This window comes from Ammodytes marinus (assembly GCF_949987685.1).
Source record: "Ammodytes marinus genome assembly, chromosome: 11".
Lineage (NCBI taxonomy): Eukaryota > Metazoa > Chordata > Actinopteri > Uranoscopiformes > Ammodytidae > Ammodytes > Ammodytes marinus.
Genome location: NC_137215.1, coordinates 7,510,990 through 7,526,671, shown reverse-complemented (window position 1 = coordinate 7,526,671; position 15,682 = coordinate 7,510,990). Strand labels below are relative to the sequence as shown.

General features: G+C 41.9%; 1 protein-coding gene across 1 annotated transcript in view; it reads left to right on the top strand.

Annotated features, from left to right (window-relative positions):
* The window catches only part of lrmda (leucine rich melanocyte differentiation associated), a 208,152-nt gene that overhangs the window by 121,605 nt on the left and 70,865 nt on the right, over positions 1-15,682 (top strand). The window lies entirely within an intron of this gene.

Genomic DNA, 15,682 nt, shown 5'->3' with positions numbered 1-15,682 from the left:
TATAAGGGCAGTATGTGAGAAATAACCTATAACCTATTAAGAAACAGCCTAACTCCCTCTGCCTGAGTCGTAGCCCCTGATTGAATTAGTGCACTCTTTAATTACTGAGCATCCAAGATGGGAGCTCTGAATCTAATTGAACTTTTTCATGCTCGCTGCACCCCAGCCAAACAATTTGTTCTGTAAAAAAAAAAGAAAAAAAAATTGAATTAACGGTCTCACTTTGTCTCCCTCTTTTTTGTGCATTGATTTTTTATAACATTAGGACTGTCATTAGGCTGTAAAGAATCAAACCGCACCGCATTATTCACAATAACGCATATGTTATAATCGCAGGGAGAACTTACTTAAAATTCAATCCACTTTGGCATCATTATCATGTATCAACATAATAAATGAGCCCTTCAGAGCATGGTAATTATAATTTGATAAATCATCAGCAGAAAATTAACTGGATGTCAAAACATTCATTGGAAAGGGTGATGAATGGAGGATGATTGTGGTGATGAATTGTGTTAATCTGCGCAGTATGAAGCCAGCGAAATGGCTAAGCAGCCCAAGATGGATGGGCCATAGAAGCTGCAAGGTCAGGACACACAACTGCAGAACGGAGGCAAGGAAAAAAAAATAGGAGGGAATGAAACCGGGGAGAAATGAAAGAAGGACTCCCTCTCTCTATTTCTCTCTCTCTCTCTCTCTCTTTCGCTCTACACATGAGCACTATCTGTCTCCTCACCACAGCAGTTCTTTTATGTTGGGGCTTCAGACGTTTTGGGGTTTTGACAGTGAGGTTGACCCCTATAGTCTATGTTTTTTAAAGATACTTTGAACATTTTAATATGAATGGTGATGACGGTGATGATTCATAACACTGAAGGGAGCTAACCGCTAATGGCTCATAATAGATCACGTTGTCAAAAGATAGTGTGTAGTCCTCTGTATGGTCTTAAAGCTGACATTTTATACTGCAATGGGGACTAATGCCATTGTAAGATCCATTGCATATCAATGATTGAGTTATAACTGCTTCAAATTATAAATACAAATAAGTTGCAGGTTTTTAAATAAGAATACTACGATTCTATGTGTCCTACATATACAGTAACTTTGTGGATTGGGGTTTGGGTGTGACTATTGCACATAAGAAAAACTTTGTGCTTGAAGGTGTACTGAGGCCATTTGAGGGTAGACCGTTTCTATCAAAGCTTATCCAAATTTATAGTTTTGTAGGGCGGTGGCGTAATAGGAGTGATTTATTGTTCAGTGTAGTATGCTGCTAACCTTTTGATTTACCGTAGCCCAACTGCTAGTAGTAGATGAAAATATTCACTATAACATATCTGAAGCAAGCGTGTTTGGTGTTTCCTTGACTTCTTTTGTATAGGACAATGCTCCAACTGCTTTACCTTTACCATTTGGACCAAGTGGACAGAATCACAGTTTCTTCCTATTTAAAAATGGAGCCAGATACCACTACACTTACTTTTGTATTCTTTCATTTTCTTACTCAAGACTACAATATCATAGTACATTCTTACACGCTATTTCCAGATGGTTGATAGATGGTTGTTGAGCTTCTTTTTCAGCGGTTGGAAACGGAAAGGGCCCTTTGCTGATGATAATGAAGGCTATTTCTACAAATAACAGTAATTACATGTCAACGCTTTGGAAAATGTGACAAAGCAGACAATGTTGCTTTTTATTGAATTCATTATGTTGACAGGCACTTCATCCCCATCATTTATCTCCCGTTCGTTATGGCCCGAGCGAACGTGTGTGAACTGTCAACTACGCTTAATGTTGTTGTGTTCTCTGTATATATATATTTTTTTGCTTTAGATATATAACATAGCAGGGAAATGTTTTCTCGTTTGTCCATGCACACATATACCTGACCTCAGTAGGAGGTATGTATCTATCAGCGGTTAGTCTTGTACCGTTGGTGAAGTGGAGAGGGATCAAAAGTCCCCCTCCCTTCACATTGTGTGACGTTTCTAGCCGGGGAAGTATTAATCTCATACAGAGGCTTCAGACACCTCTTATCTGGCTGGCAGGTTTGACATGTAAAAGGGGGATATTTCGTTTCTTGATTCCAGCAATGAATGCGGCACACGGGGCCCACTCAACTTGGCCCACACGCTGCATATGGAAGAGAGGAGGAAAAAAATCACACCTTTTTTCTTTCTTTCTGTGACTTCCATTTTCATCTGTGCTCTCGCTCCTCACTCACTCTTTTCTTCTCTCTCTCCACACACTCTTTTCTTCTCTCTCTTTCCTCTTTCTCTCTCTCCTGGAAATTATCACCGAGCCATGTCAGGAGCCCTGTCGGATAGAGAGCAGGGGGGGGGGGGAGAGAAATGTGTCACACTGCCTCTTAAGTTTCTGATTGTCTAAATGACACAGAATCTCATCATACAGCTGTCTCCCTTTTCTGACACTACAATTACCCATAATTCCCTCTGTCATTCACTGTCTCAAGGTTAGTATTTTATATCTTGAACAGAGGGCGAGGACATTTGAATTCGGAGGCTAGAATAGAAAAGGGGAATGAAGAAACATGAAGTTGTGTGTGTGTGTGTGTGTGTGTGTGTGTGTGTGTGTGTGCATTTAAAACCTTCCTTTATTCAGAGAGAGAGACAGCTTTCCATTGCATATATGTGTTCGGTTATTAAGAAATGTAGTTTCCCTAAGAAATATAATAATATTAACCTAAAAAACAGAACTACATTGTAACTCAAAATACATATTGTAAATCACCTTTTCCCCCATTATCTTAATGACATTTTTTAATGACCAGTCAGGCACTTTGTTTCAGCGGTTGCCATTTATCAGCGTTGGTCACCCAAATAATATTCCTTGGCACTACCCTTCAGAAAGTGGGTGTAGTCTGTCCCTCTTGACAAAGTGTGCTCAGTGAGAATGGTCCATTATCATGCCACGTTTTTTACTCCATCATCTCTGATATTCTTATATGGTTCCCTGGGTTAAACAGTACGTCTCCCCATCCCTTTTTACCCCATCCCTCGAGTAAAGTGTTCTTCAAAGGTATATATTTCATTGCGAGCTGACAGCCCTGACACCATAATTGACCTGAAAGCTTCCATCTTACTCTTTTGAAAGATTCTCCGTTGTAATGTGTGTCAACTAGATAAAATGATTCCCATCTTCCACCTTTCTTTGGATTTTCCATTTGCAAAGACGGCTGGCTGACTGACTGACTGACTGACTGTCTGACTGACTGGCGTATAGGCTCCATTATCATTCTGTTTGAATGTCTGTGATCGGAGGGTGGGGGGGAGTAGATGGCTCCATTGTTTGAAACAGTTGCTCACACTTAAATCCTGTACACTAGTGGAGCATGTGGAGCACTTTTAGGGGTTAAATAGTTTGTGATAATGTAAGGATTTGATGTTCCATTGTGAATAGGGCTTTTTGCTCTGTCTGACGGAGCCGCCTCGTCTTGTCAATGTGTCATGGTTTCATGGAGGCCAAATTGGTTTTAAGCCTTTCATTAAATTTGCTAATGACCTCCATAATGGTCATATTATTAAACTGGACAATTTCATGGAGTGGGAATGAAATGATCATTTATGCCTTTTGAGTAGCCTCCAATTCTGCAGTATTTTGCCTTAAGATATCACTTAAGTTCTAGTCATAAATGTGTATGCAGAGCAATTTGCTCTTATAGATCTCAAAATAACATTTACAGAACAGGGTGTGTTCATGTGGATGTACACATACAGTATATACTGTATAGGAGTATTGCAAACATTATAAAAGATTTGAACCGGTTTCAAGCTCATTAAAGTTATTCCTCGCACAGTTATCCTGAAAATGAACGCTTTGCTTCGATTGTCCCCTTTGCTGTCTTTGTATCATACATTGTTACTTGTCATTTCATCTAAATCCACCATCAAATAGAAAGACGTTTAAAACCTTTATTTTCAATCGGAAGACAAGCCCCTGCTTCCCTCTCTTTTATTTTCGCTTCATTCTCACATGTGGCTATAAAAAGACACGCCCTGTTTTTGTATGCCATGTCATATTATTAAGTTTCACGCTTGGCTCCGTGAACCTGAGACATATTTTCTGCCCCCACTCCCCCCTTGGCTAATTGGGAGATTGTTAGGACTGTCTCTATCCAGAGACTGATGCCCCCCAAACGTGTCAATGTGCTGCTAGTCGAATCTAGTCGGTTATATATTTATACATATACATAAACATATTAACATATTTTCAGTTTGTTATTACATTAATTAACACTGTATCAACAATCTGTGATGATCAAAATGTGTGATATTTTCTCACCTTTGGAAGACACTCTTGTCTTTGGCTTTTTCCAATCAAAGTGATAATGAAAAAATAAAACGACTCGTGAAGTGCACAACTGGAAAGTAAGAGATGACACTTAAGCTGGTACTGCTTTTTTTTCTTGAAATAGTCCTTGAGGAATTTCTTTTTAGAGTAGTGTATCATGTGTTAAACAAATGTCACCCATGTGTTTATTTTACCTTTGTCCGAGCTCACAAAGTAGTGGGAGGCTTTATGTGCCATGAGTAAAAAGGCTTCGGGGGTAAGCGGCACTTTTGTGGGGTGAAGCTGGGAGTCTAAAACAAGCTTCTAAAGAGGGTCCGGTCCCACTCAGGTTCACTGGTAAAGCCTGTTGGACATCGGGCTTTGTTCTTCTCTCAGGCTCCTTATCAGTGGCCTGATGCGGTTGTCCCCTCGCATGTTCCTCTTGCACCTCAGCTGGGCCATTCCGTTGGCCTAAGTGCTCAAATTGAGCCATTTTGTCTCACTTTGAAACAAACTAGGACCTATTATGCGTGCATTTTTTTCCCTTCCTTATTCATACCCCTCCTCCTTGTCTCCGTTCCACGTTGGCCTTGGGTCTATGTAGTTTGTCAGTCCCCCCCCTCCTGCCTTTCTCTGCTCTTAAGTTTAAAGCGCTAGCCTTGTGAGGGGTCAGTGTTTCCACTCCAGCAGTGTCAACTTCAATCTGGGCCGATTTGGTGTGAAATGTGTGCCATGGTGTGGGGGCTCGCAGGTCAAAGCCCCAGTAATTGATGTTGCTTATTCATCTGCTTTTGCCTTGTCTCCTCGCACTGCGGCACAGCAGCCGTTTTTGTTTGTCTAAATTGTTTGAAGATTTACTGTAGGTCTTAGGGCCCTGAGAAGCATCCCCCCGCTGCACTTTGTCTGTGTTCCTACCTAGCAGGGGGTTCAGCGCTGGGGACACACAATGGCGCCCGCACAAAAGAGGCTTCCCCTCAACACAAGGCCTGGAGGACATCTCCTAGCATGACACTGAGCACTGGGGGAGCCACAATGGCCGAGGCACAAAGGAGGCTTCTCTTAAGACAGGACCTCTAGAGGACATCTAGCATGACAAGCAGGGCAACTTTCACTATAATTAGCCATGGAGCTAGCCTGACCAATGGCCTTATGGGATCGTGAACTATCGGTAAACAGTAGTCTTTTTTAAATAACAGAAAGCCAGGGAAGAAGGTTATTGGCAGCCATTTGCAGCAAACCAATTGAAAATGATGCACTATTAGTACAAGATACCGCTCTACATATCTAAGACAGCCATGTTTGATAAGCAGTATCCCTCTCTCTACTGATCTCTCTTCCGCTCTATTCCAATCTGAGGAAGCGGTACCTGCTAGCTGGAGCGCGGGATGAAATGCTGGATCTGTTTAAGCCACAAAAAGGAACGCAATAATGGAGCCAGGTTTAATCTGTCCCCGTAGCCATGTGAGGCGGGCTGCATGGGTGGTATGTCCTCCAGGGCCTCTCTCTGAAGAGGGCCGATTTAGAGAAGAGATTTGGATCATTACACAATAAAGAACACTTCATAAGTACTGAAGTGAGTTGGAGAAATGACGGTTAATGATGTTGACAGCAATTCACCTCTGCTGAATTACAGAAAGATTTGACTCAACTTGCCTTCTTTAATGAGCCTCACTCTGTAAAGGTAATGGGCCAGCGGTAAGACACGGGGAGAGGAGGGGTGGGGGGGGGGGCGAAAGTGAGAGAGAGAGAGAGAGAGAGAGAGAGAGAGAGAGAGTGGGAGGAATTTATTCTTCTAGTAATTTTGCTTTCTCACAGAAGCTATACTGCTGCCCATGGTTTACACTGGGCAGTCAAGCTCACAAGATGTTTACATATGGATCATAGCTTAAATCTCTATACTTGTTTGAATAACAATCTTTCTTAATTTGACGGGTGCATACTAAATATTTACATATAACGAACTATCGAAGTGTTTGCCCTGCTTTCGAATAATCCGTAATACGATACACAATTGAACTTTCACACACTGTGAAATGTGTCGTACAGTAAAGGGTATTCTCCCAATAAGTGTCCATCATATCTTTTGGTTTTTCTTCTCAATCTATCTTCCACAGATAAACCCATTTACACACTCCTCGAGCAAGAACGTTAATCCCAGCCTACAGCTCGTTTTGCTCTTTCTAATCATGCGTGTTTTTATGTGTGCACGTTTTCTGACAAAAAGCTTAACTGACAGCACGACAGTTGATTTGCAGTTCTATCCCCCCCCCCCCCCCACATTTTTCCACATCTGACTGTCATCCCATCAAAGTAACATATCTGTCGGTGTCTTTGAGTCTCTCACGCTGAATGATAAACATGTACATCCAGTGCCAATTACGCATTGGCAGAGATGTCACGGAGAATGTAAGTTATAAATTAAAACGATTGGCGTTTCAATTTCAAACTGCCTTGTGCGCTGGTGACATGTTCTATTATCTGTTTCGAGATGGTGTAACACAGTGAGTGAAGGAACTATCCCAAAGGTCAAATCAATCACTTTAGTTTTTTTCTTTGCTTTTGCTTTTTGGTCACACCTACATGTCAATCACTGGGCCTATTAATAGGCTTGTTTGAGCCAAAACATACTGCTGGCTTTCATAATCTCTGGAAGAAGTCAACTTTCCACTTACCCTTACCATCTTTGGAAGACGCTGACAACCTTCTGACTTTAATTTAGTTGTGTTGCGTGATGCACTTGAAAGCTACAAAACTACATTGAAGGTCAACATAGTGTAAAGTTATATACAGTTGAATGGTTTGCCTCTATGACGATTCCACATTGCAAATATGATAGTCCTATGTTGTACGTGGAAGTTGCAGCAAGCAATGTATCACACGGCAAGAAAAATAAATAAATAAACCCAAGGCTTTCGTGCTTTAATTGGCAGGAATACTTGTCTAATTATCACTTTTCTGCTTGCTCTCCACGCCGAGATTATGTAATTATCTTTTTGAAACACTGTGGAACGACATTGCTGCTTTGCGTGTCACTTTCTGAGACGCCTCTGTACCTGACACTCAGCAAGCCACTTAATAATATGCTAGAGAGGCAGCTAATTATATCCTAATAATGGCTTGATGAAAGCAATAAGGCCAGGCTGGTGAGTGAATGATAGCACTATAGACTCTCCAACTTACGTCTTTATCTCAATGTTTTAGAACCACGCCAAACAGGAAGTTCCTTTTTAATTACGAACGGGCTCATCCATTCTACCCAAAATTGGAGTCTTTGCATTAGTTATCATTATGATAATCCCGTCCCGTATACCAAATGATACGTCTCTCTGCAATGATATTTCCAGCAAATTGAATCATCCCTTATCAAGTTAATTACTGTGTGTTAACAAGTCCCCCCCTCAGCTAGGATATCCCAATTAAAGACTACACCTGTTCTAATTGTTTGGGATTTGTATTTGTTACACGTGTCATTTACATGATCTCCTGCAGAGTACACTTTTGTCAGGGGGGAAGAACCACCAGTTAGGACCCCTTACTGGGCTTCCAGACTTCAACCTACTGTATACAAACACGCCATAGGCTTGACTAAGTGGTGTCGTCTAGTTATATGGGAATCCTTTGCAGGAAAAGAGGCAGGAACATCAACTGACACACACATCCGTAGGACCTGTGGAGGGGGGGGGAGGGGCTGGTGGATGGGGGAACCGAGCACCAGCGGCGGCGGCGTCAACAGCAGCCGTAGACTCGTGCTTTCCAAACTTTTTAATTAGCACTAATTACCTTTGCAGGGAAAATGTTGAGGCTTGAAAGGATTTGTGTCAGCAAGTAGGGGAGATCAAAGATTGCGGTGCTGTGCATTTTAATCTGAACACTGAGGGGTAATGGGGGGAGCTGTTTGTGTGTTAGAGGGAGGGAAGAGAGGGAGGAAGAGAGGGAGGAAGAGAAGCATCCCAGGTGGTACCGGCGCAGTCTACCTCTAGTAATGCCGTCTACCGATCACACCACGGGTCCCGTCAAATTAGGAAATGTTCCGCTAATATAAAGAAATTAACTTTTGTTTTTGCCGAGCTGGATTCCCTCACTGACTTTGTTCTTCTTGTTTCTCCTTTAGCTGTGGCGCGTGCATGCATTCCTCACTTGTCAGTATGTTCACACGCATGTGATTTTTTTTTCAGTGTGCGCTGCTTCATCAGTCTGACAGGCATTTCATAGAGGTGTTTTTTTTCCCCCTTTCTTTTTAATGCATGCCTGGACATCACTGTGGCAGGGTCATCCATCAGACTTCAAGACAACATCGATCATTTGCCACGAAGAGAGCGCAGGGTAGTGATTATTTGCTATTAGGTGGATGCTGAGGCATACAAATGGCTGGCAGTTGACAGTTGAACTCACTCAAACGTAATGCGGGATGGCTCCCCTCCTCTCAGGGAAATGTTGACAAGCACTGAGCCCGAACACTGTAATGACAGAGCTGTACAGGCAGACAGGGCACTGAGGGATCCTTCCTCACAGAACGTAGCAATCTATTATTTAATGGTTCCGTTATTTTATTGCAAGAGTAACATGAGTTTATTCCCAGCTACGTATTCAGACATACATACAACCATGTGCATTATTTTATTCATGAAAAAGCCGTTGTTTAAAATGAAGCATGCTTATTGCAATATGCCTCGGCTGATTGACCATGTCACTGTAATTCTACGGTGTTGTACACACTTAAAGATGTGTGAGCCCTGTGTAGCATGCATGAGAGCTTGTGTGTTGCTTGTTTGTGCCGCATTGATGTCCTCACTGACTGAGATGCCATCAGCGAATTGATTTCCAGCTCCTGCTCACTGAGCAAGGAGGCTGTTTGTCATGTGGATAGACAACTAATCCTTCAATAAAAAACATTCACAAGACACATGGCCATACTGTGAGCACAGGCCAGGCCCTATGAGGAGGGATGGCTTGTATTGGCTCTGAAGGAGCTCGGCTTCACCAGCATAAATAGATATTGCCTGCCTTGCCTGATGATGTATTTCACAGTGTACAATTTAAGGCATGTCCATTGTCCATATATATCATATATTTTAAAATATGAATTGTTCCCACTCCGGTTTTAGTGTCCGGTTGCAATGTTTGCGTGTGGACAAAAGGCTAAACCACACAAAAAAAATAATATGCATGGGAAGCAGCTGCCATTCTGTCTGGCAGTGTAACAAACCTCTCTTCCCTGAAACTTTCAAACAGACATCCACCTCTTTGCACTGATCTGTCCATTTCTATCTTCACTTGGAGAGAGGCGACTCCCTCCTACACACCTCAATCGAGTCATTGTTGGAGCTTAGACTTCATCCCGGGCCAAACCAGGGTCAAGCAAGGCTTATGAGGGTGGGACCTGACAGGAATGGCTGTCAAGTCCCTTATCCCTCGGCCCAGGGTTGATCCTGGGTCATTAATCAGACAGGGATTGGAGATGCAAGGGAGAAGCGTTAGGCCAGGTGATGCTGACCTCAGTACAGTGGCTTTGATGTTTGTGTATGTGTGTGTGTGTGTGTGTGTGTGTGTGTGTGTGTGTGTGTGTGTGTGTGTGTGTGTGTGTGTGTGTGTGTGTGTGCGTGCGTGCGTGCGTGCGTGCGTGCGTGCGTGCGTGCGTGCGTGCGTGCGTGCGTGCGTGCGTGCGTGCGAATTGACAGGATCCGTCCCCTGTCTGATTCACAGCCATCCCAACCCCTCTACCAGCGCTAATGACATTGAGAGAGAATATTAACCTCACACACTCAGCAGGAACCATCCACAGGGGTGAGTCTATAACTCAGACACCACAGGAGCCACAGCGCTATTATCATTCACACACACCCAAAGCCGGCTCTAAACGTTCGACAGACGCGCCGTGGTGGAGACATTTCCAACAATTTAATTTGCGCTTCTCCTCATAATAACACCATATAGCATGAGGTAACAAGCAGCGATATTCAACTTCTCTTCATCAACAAAGAACTTCGCTAATGACATTTCACAGATTTTTTTCCTTCTTGCTCTGAATTTGTTTACGCTCTCTAAGAAGATATTTATGTTTTGTTTTGATGATGTAACCCTGTGTAAAAAAGTTCAATCTGACATGCCACCTCCAAATTGACAGCTTTGTAGCCCCGACGATGCTTTTTTTTTTACACATAGGCTTGTCAGGAGTGACGCTCTATAGCGCAATATATTCAAAACAGATTAAGATAGAGTGAACCCACATAAAGAAGAGAGAGATTTTTAGCTGGCGGCGCCAAACGTACTCTAATGATTTGCATCGCCATTAATAGTAATTTGCGGCTTGCCTGGGAGGAGACGTGTGTAATCCCCTTCCCATGTGTGAATTGACATGCATTCATGGGAGGAGGAGGAGGGCTGGACGTGTGATCTTTAAATGACTGCCACCTGAGGCCTGGCAATACAGAGAGTGAGAGAGAGAGAGAGAGAGAGAGAGAGAGAGCCACACTTAGCACTGCCTGTCTACATGTGAGGGACATGGGGGGTGAGCTGTGGGGGAGATGGAGACCGATAATGACAGTCTAATTCAGCGTCGCCATCAGAGCTGCGTGTACAGAGTATGGGCCATAAACTGTAGCTTGGGGGGGAAGATTGCTGGAACCAGACCCGATCAGCTCAGCATGTGGAGGTGGCATGGGGGGGCCTTCAGGGGTTGCGGGGCGTTAATTTGCCTTTGCAGATAATGTCGTCTTATTTACCATAAGCTAATCCTGATAGTGTTTGGACGCTTTATTTCTGGTATTTCTTTAATGTTTATTTGTGTATTTTTGTTGTGGGTTAGAGTGATGAAATACAGTTGAACGAAAGAAGCATCGTGGCAGACTAGGTTACATTAGGTTATATCTTATCCTTCATTTTTCATTTTGAATAATTGGCAAGAAAAAGAATAACTGTCATCAGAATGAGGCTTTAATGTTCACCACCACATTATTGCACTACAAAAACATCAGCTCTAACCAGTCATTTAGTATCAGCTTCAGAATTTTGAGAATTATTTTTATTGAACAAGAAAAACCATGGTGAAAATGTACTTCCTCACACTTTTTTATTATTTTTTTTTTTACTTGAAAGAGATTTCTTTAAAGATTGTCAGTAAACAGAATGACGTTGGTTTATAATAACCTAGCTGGACATTAGTACGATTGTATAATGCTAATTAGACTGAATTCTTAAAAAAAAGTTGATTTGTTTTGGAAAACTGTTAAACAAGATGTATGAATGTGGGTAAATTGAAAAACTGAATTACTGATTAAGATTGGGAGATACTTTGTATTGCACGGAGTGGCATGAACCACCAGAATGCTTATTGACTTATAGGCTGAATAGCTTTTCTCCCTCCCTAAACTAACCTGTCCACCACCTCCATCCCCCCTTTCTTATTAAGTGTATTAAAGCCAGTCCACATGCTGGATTTCCCATTCATTACAGCACCTTGTCCTGGCAGGCAATCTGAAGTGTGTGGTCTGAATAGTCCATTATGCACATGTATGAAGGCCACCATTGCCCCAGTATTGGTCAATTCATCAAACTGTGTATCTGTTGCCTTCTGAACAGGACACCTTTATGACTATAGTCTATAGATCTGGCCCTCCATTTAGAATACATTTTGATTTTCTTTTCTTTGTTTGCACCGCCAATGAGAACAACAGCCCTTTTAACTGTGAACTGAAGCTGCTAAGGCTCCCAAGAGTGTCTGTGTATGCATGTGTGTGTGTGTGTTTGTTTATGTTTATACAGTGCATTGGATTAGACTCAGGAACTTTTTTTAGTATTGCAGGGCTGCAGGGATGATGCTTCTATGATCTCTATCACCATTTCAGTAATAGAAAAGGCTCTGAGGTTGTTGTGCATTATCCATGTGTAATGTTTGACTTTGACAAACTCCTTACTCGACCTATCATCTTCTAAAGATTCTAAAAGAATTGCCAACTGTGATTCATTCAGGTGACAGTTTCAAAAGGCAGCAGAAGACATAAGACGGGAGACTTGTGTAACACATGTAAAAGAGCCAGGGCTGCCGGTCTCCATTTTTCATGTGTTGCCTGAGGATATCTGACATGACACTATAGCGCGCGCACGCACCATTGGCAGGAGTGACTGACATATCAGCCAATAATGGTGGAGAGTTTTCTTCCCTCTGTTGTCAGCAGTGGTTTATCAATCACTATGTCTGCATTAGTATTAGTGTATTGATCTGGCAGCAATGCTCTGTGGGTCACTGTCTCCCCTCCCAGTGTCCTTGTCTGCTTTGTCACATGCTCACAGAGTGTCTGCACCAGCGTAATATTATTATATGTGTTCAGTAGACAGGACCTAAGCACAAAATGAAGATTTCAACACAAACATGCACCACTTATGTAAGCTCAAAAGCACATGCGCAAACACACACACAAGCACACAAACACACACATACACACACACACACACACACACACACACACACACACACACACACACACATGGATGCACACAGAGCTGCTGCATGATGTACGATGCTGAGCTTACACAAGTTAAGTGGTAGTCAAAGCGTAAAGACAGCCCGTGTGAAGTATTGGCTGTGACACTGAGGCTGATCATAATTATCTTAACAAGGAGAGGATTCATGGCCTCACCTCGTTAAAGCTGCCGCCTCTCCCTGTCTCTCCCTCTCTCATGCTAGTTAGAGCTTCAAGCAAACCCATTTGATCACATGTTACTATGAAAGAAATAGGATTTTTCTAAATATGTATAATGAGGTGGTGCAGTGTGATAACAAGACCAAATAATTGTTCATATATATATACAGTATATCAATATATATATAAAAAATAGATTATATTAGATAATTATATGCGTAAGTGACAAAGTGTATTCTGTGGAAGTCACATTAGCTGAATGTAACAGTGGGAATTAAATGGTGTTACTAGTAGCAGTAAATCTGTGGAATTACAACATTAACCTTTGCAGTGGAATTAAATATACATTACTGAACATTTCCATTATTACTTTGACCATTTTTTGAAGTAGGTTAATTACATAAGAAAATTAATATTAGTAGAAACTGTTGAATGTACGTTTTTTTAATAATATGTTTGTGTGTGTGTGTGTGTGTGTGTGTTGTCCCTGTGTTTACCATATCTCTATAGCTTTGGGACTCAAGTCAATTATGCTCATTAGTTTTGTTAAAAGCAAAAGCAGTTTTTTGGGGTGTTTTTAATCATTTCTTTTTTCTTTTTACTAGTTAAGTACTTTTACTGCAGTGCTTAAACTTTGTCAGTCTTCCAAGCTGCACATTAAAACCACGAAAGCTTATAAAAAGTAATGAAACAAGCTCTGGCAATCTGCAGAGGGAGCACAGAAGGCTGGTGTGTATTAGAAGTTCATTCCCTGCACTGTAGTTAATGCTGGATGGGACTCAGTGGCTCTCCCCTGGCTGTGAATTTAACTGATTAAATCAGCCAGTGCACGCAGCAGTGGTGACATGAAAACAACAATTAATAAGGCTCCCCCCTGTGCCACGAGGCTCCCTTTAACCGAGCAGCTAATAACATAACCCACAGGACTGCAGCCCCATCATACACACACACACACACACACACACACACACACACACACACACACACACACACACACACACACAATGCAGGTGGCAATAGCTAGTTAGCAACCTCTGTTCACAGCAAATGCAATATAAAAATGTTCATCCAACTTGGTACACTATTGTGCCTAAGTAATAGATTAATTGCATGTTGTTCCAAATAGCCTGTCGTTACAAATACACTCCCTGGAAAAAGAAAATTATTATTCAATAATAGTATGTTACCATGGTTCTACTACATTTTCATGATATTCTATTATTAACCGAGCAAGACGGTTTTTTTTAGATACACTACGGTAAATTTCACCAAAGAAAAAGGAAGAATTGAAATAGTCATTATAATTGTAATTTATCATTTTTACCCAGCTCTAGCTTAAGTATACTAGCGTAATGGGCCATTTTGCTTTCATAAAAGAGAATCACCATGAGAGGGGGGCGGATAAAAACAAGCAGGCTAAAATTTCATAAAACTGGCACATCTCTCCGTTCATCCATCTTGCCCGTGCATTAATCAGACCTGATAAGAGCTTGACAGCTAGCAGCTTTGCCAGCACAATGGGCTAGGTTCTGTCAGCTGTTATTGTTGTCGGTATATACGAGGGTTTTTGTGTTTGCAAAATGCCGATGTCTTCTGAAATGAGGAGTCTATGTCTGCTGCTGATTTGTTGTTTTTTTCTAGCCGGGACTTTGGTTGCTTTTTTAGCAAACATTTTGTAGTTCAAAGTTGCTGGCTTTGCGTCCACTCCTTGCATCTACAGTATGAGTCTGGATAATGGACTAGATGAAGTCCACAAGAAACAACAGCTGGAGTGATATAACCGTTTTGTCTGACAAGTTTGGAATACAAGTTCATTGACTAATTATTTGGACAACTCAGCATCACAATAGATCCAAGTGTACACTCACTGTATTGAATCCTTCTTTCTTCCACTATGCCATTACTATTCCATAATGAATGTGACTGTTCATTACGTCCCACGCTGCTTACTGGCTTCCTTGGCATCCATTTGCAGAGTGTCATGATACAGGTGTTTTATTTACATAGCTCCAAGTTGCTGTTTATTATGGCAGCCCATTGACGTTAGGCAGATGCAGGGAGGAGCAATAGTTCACTGCGCAGCTGTTTAGGCCTCACTTTGCCTTGAGTTTGTCATGTCGCAATGTGACACACGCTGTTCACTGGAATTTAGATTTACGTAACCTATAATGTCAAGGTTATCCGTCTGCTTGTAGGACATTGAACATACTGTACTTAACTCATTGTGTAGAAATATGCTTGGATTAGATAATTAGACAAGTTAATTGTATGTATTTAATAAATCAAAATAGTGTGCTTAAGTAAAAACAAAAAAAAACCTGTTATGTGAATTGTAAAATAAATAGATAAAGATCTTGAGAAGTGTACTGGCTGTCTGCGTCATGCTCTGGCATATTTAAATGTCAATGAAGTCACCCAGGACAATTTAACATGGCATGTTGACAGTGTGAAGGATTAGACAACACACACATTGCCTTTGTGTGTGCACCTTCCATGACTTGAACTTTGCAGGGCCCTAACATCACTCCCGGCTCCACCCCTCCCGTCATTTTTTTATGCCGGGTGTGTGTGTGTGTGTGTGTGTGTGTGTGTGTGTGTGTGTGTGTGTGTGTGTGTGTGTGTGTGTGTGTGTGTGTGTGTGTGTGTGTGTGTCTGTGCGCGTGCATGCCTGCGTGTGTGTGTTTGTTTGAGAGACAGAGAGGGAAAGAGTTGAGATGACCCCTCACCTTTCGTGGCAATGCGTCATT